Genomic DNA, 5,612 nt, shown 5'->3' with positions numbered 1-5,612 from the left:
GATCACCTAATTATAGGTTACTTTATGTCCCTAACTTATCTTACTATAACAACCAAAGCCAAAGAGACAGACATACAGACGAAAAACTAAGTGATCCCATAAGCCCTCATTCGCACGAGAGTTTTTTTACTGAAGGTAAAAAAGCGTTCAAATACAATAAATGCATTCCCAAGTATATGAGTATGTTCAAACGACAGCGTTTTTACAAGACGCTCTTTTTCGAGTGTTGCATTTTCAATTTTGGGCGTTGGAAATAGACTTTCATTCAAATTCATACTATATTTGAACACTTTTTTAACGTGCGTTAAAAAAGTTCTCGTGCGAATCAGGGCTAAGTGATTTTTTTATTATTAGAAGTTGAAGTTACAAGGATTGCACGCGGACGAAATCGTGGGCGTTTGCTAGTTTTATATAAAACTACGAATGTCATTATATTTATTAGGTCATCGTTTCGCAATATCTACTATACATATTTGTCCAAGCAGCTAAAAATAAATGCTTATGCAAACTGTTTTGATTTATTTTTATTTATACATAATAATTGTTAAAAATCAAACTCTGTCTGTCTGTTCGTGATAAATTCAACTGAAATATAATGTTAAAAATGTCACTGAAAATGTCAAGCCTTGTGGGAGTTTTCATCGAATTCCTGCATAATTCCATTGATATATCATAGCATAGTAGAATATTCCGCTTTTAAAGAACAATCCCACGCGGGCAAAGTCACGGCCGCCTTCTAGTTAAATAATAATTATTCGATTATTTATCGCGCGTTTTCTGTTTGCGCATTATATTTACTTGGGTAAATGACTAGCCGAAGCCACGGTCAGAGGCTCTATATATGAACCCCCCGGCCGAAGGCCGGTGTATGTTAAAGCGCGGCCGCAGGCCGCGCGTTTTTATTTTCGCATTATATTTACTTGGATAAAATGACCAGCTGAAGCGACGGTCAGAGGCTCTATATAAGAACCCTCCGGCCGAAGGTCGGTGTATAGTAAAGCGCGGCCGTAGGTCGCGCGTTTTTTGTTTTCGCATTATATTTACTTGGTTAAAATGACCAGCCGAAGACACGGCCCGAGGCTCTATATAAGAACCCCCGGCCGAAGGCCGGTGTATGATAAAGCGCGGCCGAAGGCCGCGCGTTTTTTTTTTCGCATTATATTTACTATAAAATGACCAGATGAATCCACGGTCAGAGGCTCTATATAAGAACCCCCGGCCGAAGGCTGGTGTATGGTAATTTTAAGGTTTTTGTTCGCGTATTTTATTTACTTGGCGCGTTTTTGGTCGCGTGATATATTTACTTGGATAAAAGGACCAGCCAAAGCCACCGTTGAGGAGTTTCCTTAACTGTCCTTAGTTGTTTTCATCATCAGACCCTTAATAACAGTCACAACATATCTAGGTGGAAAGTTCTCATCAATACAAATTAGTCAAGCCCAATCACAAGGTAGCTATTGTAAACCGTTGAGGAGTTCCCTTAACAGTCCTTCGTCTTCATCATTAGACCCTTAATAACAGTCACAACACATCTAGGTGGAAAGTTCTCATCAATACAAATTTATCAAGCCCAAACACAAGGTAACTACTGTAAACCGTTGATGTGTTCCCTTGTCAGTAATTCGGCTCCATCATCAGATCCACTCCAGACCTTCAGTAAATTGTAGTGCATTTAAATACTTTATGAAAAATTAAGGAAACGCACTGGCCGCCCCTACAATTTTCAATAGTTCCTATCGATTTCTCCAGGATTTCATCATCAGATCCTGGTTTCCTTATCATGGTACCACCCTCGGAACATTTCCTTTCCAACCAAAAAAGAATTATCCAAATTGGTCTATAAATGACGAAGTTATGCGCGAACACACATAAAATATATATATATATATATATATATATATATATATATATATACGGTCGAATTGAGAAACCTCCTCCTTTTTTTGAAGTCGGTTAAAAAATTCTTGTTGTTGTAAAATGAAGGCTAACGGCCACGAGGTAGATCTTCAACACGGGCGAATCACAGATGCCCGAACCTTTTACAGTGCCGTCCAAATAAATGGCCAGCGATCGGACTCGATGAAGGAGCATTGTTTATCGAAAGATGACTGGTGGTCACGATCCTCAGTCATGAGGGACCGACCGGAAAAAGAGATTTTGACTGGACTGGATTTTTTATTAAGATAAAAATGTTTACCTAAGTTACCAAACACCAGTCTAAAAGCTTGCCTTTAGTCTTTCTAAGGTTAGTTTAATGATTTCTATGGCGCCGTTGACAGTGCTGTGATTCTCAACAGAGGTCCTGGATTTAATTCCCAGTTTAGGTTGTTTTTTTATTCAGAAAGAATACAATAAGGAACTTAAGATAACTTATACTGATACGAGTCACTGTCCAAATCATGGCAAGAATACTGGCTGCATTTCCGCGCTGGACAGCCAGGCTGATCCTTTGCGCAAAAAATGAGCCAGCTCTTCTGTCACCGGTTGAGTCAACTAGCTGCGGTGAAATAATTCGGTGAAATTTTTTGGCACTGCAAATCCATAAAGTTGCCTATCTTGCCTTTGTAGTTACATATTTGTATGTATTGGGCCCATGGCCCAAGGGTCTCCACGGCAAAAGGCACAAATATGTAACTCTCAGTCAGAGAGGCATTATTTGTGCCACTTACCGGATTCAGCTTTTTCTGCTGCAGCTCCCGGTCTTGATTCTGTCTCTCTGATATGACACGGTGCTAATATTGTCGCATGTAGCGTTCCACATCAGGGCTCGCCCCATTTTCCAGGGAACCAGCGTCAATCATCTCATGCCATCTCATGCCACAATCCATCATCTCTCATGCCATCATCCCGACTTATTCCTGATGGCTCGATTAGCGCAGGAATATTTATAGTGGCAAGAGCCCTTTTTATTATACTTTTATTAGTTTGGGTTACATTATGATTTGAAGTGTATTTTCTAAATAGACACAAGTCTTATATTTTGGTATTGACCAAGGCTAGTTACCACCCTACCGACGCAGATGTGCCGACTAGTGATTTGACGTTCTGGTACGATGCTGTGTAGAACCTCTTCTAAGTTAGCCCGCTTCTTAGACAGCAAAGTCATTTAAAAAAAATATTGGGTAACTACTTTTTCAGTCAATCTGTATTTAGGCCAAGTTCGCTATAAGATAGGTAAATTCAATGATTATCCTAATCTATAGATATGTAACGTGCCTACAAAATCACCGCAAAAAGTGATCCGATTTTAGCGACTCTACTGAGCGCACAGATCCACTATTTTGTGTTTACTTACAAAATATATTTATGTATATAAAGTTTTAACACTTCATATACACACAGCTCGACCTTGTAGACAATATTTAGGTATTATGTGTTTGAATAACTTTCATTGTTTAATAGGCGACTAAATGAAATTAAGACCATTATGCACATTTGTACGCCTCAGTTTTAATGTGCTAGAGCCCTATCTCTAGTGTAAAATATCATTGAGTAAGTACCGATGACCTCATTTAATTGATCTTGTTTACAACAAATCGACCTATTTTCAGGGGCCCTATTATTTTTTTAATAACTTATACCTACGGATGATTTATTGATATAAATAATTATTTTCCAAGTCTGTGGTTTTCAATTAAGGGATAGTAAAATCGTGAAAAAACTTACAATAACAAAATTGCTAAGTCTCTTTCTTGATCAATACATAAATAACTATTATAAAACTGTACTGTCCGAGTAACAAAAATGAAAACATTTCAAATTATTTATATAAAATTCTTTTTATTTTGTATAAAAAGTTGCAATTTACAATATTCTAAGCGGCTTCGCCTTTTGGCCTCAAACCTATATTTAAAAATTTAATTTCTTTTTTAATTAATTAAAAATGAGCTATTTTCATAACTTTTCACCTTAACCGGGTGATTCTTTTAACGACAAATCACGTACCTAATCATAATGTAGACTAGAGTGACCTAATTATTTATTTAATAACTAAAAGAATTTTCTTACTGAAGCGGCAAAAATAGTCGAATTGCTTATTTTTTTTTAAATTCAAGCAGTTCTTAATTCAAAATAATTTATTAAGAAAGTCAACACATTTGTTTAAGTTAAGATATGTTCACGATTCAACTATAGTTATCCCCTTAAGTTGGAAGGCCTAGTTCATATTTTTAGCACCGTGCATAATCTTGCATACCAACGGAAACTAGGCTGTAAGAAAAGTATTGCGTCTCTTTCTTTCGTCTTCCTTCACAGTCGAGCCTCAGCCCCGCAAAGTTCCATGACCCCTCTCTTGCGCTTATCGCGGGCACAGCTCAAAACGAAAAGGAAACAAGAGGACATCGGTGTTTTTAATAATCAATCTTAACCCTCCCACTTAGCACAGTAAATGGATTTTTTAATAAAATCGTGATTCAAATGATGATAAAATTTATTTACCTACTCGTCGCACCCAATTCCTTTATAGCGACAAGCAAGACACGTAATTTAAATTTATTTATACTTAGTAGGTAGGTAGTAGATTGCTTGTAAAAATCCAATCTAGATTTCGTCAATTACAATAAGGAACTTAAGATCACTTATACTAATACGAGCAACTGTCCAAATCATGCCCACGTGGAATGGTGGCAAGAATACTGGCTGCATTTCCGCGCTGGACAGCCAGGCTGATCCTTTGCGCAAAAAATGAGCCAGCCCTTCTGTCAGCAGTCGAGGCAACTGAATCTAACGTCACCCGGACGTGGGTTTTCTAAACCCCCCGGTGACGCCGTAGTGGTCCCACATGGAGCCATCGGCACTTACTCAACACGAAAAAAAAAAAACTAGCCGCGGTGAAATAATATTTATACTTAGTATGTAGGTAGTAGGTTGCTTGTAAAAATCTAGATTTGGTCATTTACACAAATTTCCTGTACATTCAGGAATTTCTAATTTAAATTGGTTTAGTCTTATTCGGATCTGTCCCAACTACAATAATTGTTTAGATGACAACTCACAACAACAACAATTCTGCTAAATTACCCCACAACCTAATATAATATTTTTGTATCTAAGTTGCATTTAACTTGCGAAAATAATTCTGTCTGTTTCTATGTTTGCCAGTTACCTTTTCACTTCTATATTGCTAAACCTATTTTGATCAATTTATAGAAATTAATTGGACCTTAGAGCAGAACATAGGCTACTTTTTTCTACTGACTTCAAAAAGGAGGATTAAGTTTAAAATGTAAAATTTTATAAGGTTTAAAATGGGGATGAAAACTTTAAATTGACTTTTTCGCGGACGAAGTCGCGGGCATCAGCTGATGCATAAATACGCACTTGTAAATAAGTTTTTCCTTCCCATAAGTGAATTTCAACTAAAACTCTGCTTAGTCATATACGAATCATTGTGATTATTTATTAATAGCGTGTTAGTATTAAAGTCGGCCATTGACTATCAAGTAATCTCACGATCTTGCAGCGCTATCGGCTTGATGGTCGCGATGTGCATGACGGCTCGACTCCATACAAAAAATACATTTTTATTCAGTCGTACCGTTTGTTGGAACCGTAAGAGAAACCTACCGTTTTATTTATTTTTAACATGAACAAAATCTGAAGATTTAAATATT

Source organism: Bicyclus anynana, chromosome Z, assembly GCF_947172395.1.
Source record: "Bicyclus anynana chromosome Z, ilBicAnyn1.1, whole genome shotgun sequence".
NCBI lineage: Eukaryota > Metazoa > Arthropoda > Insecta > Lepidoptera > Nymphalidae > Bicyclus > Bicyclus anynana.
Note: the sequence above shows the minus strand (reverse complement) of the source record.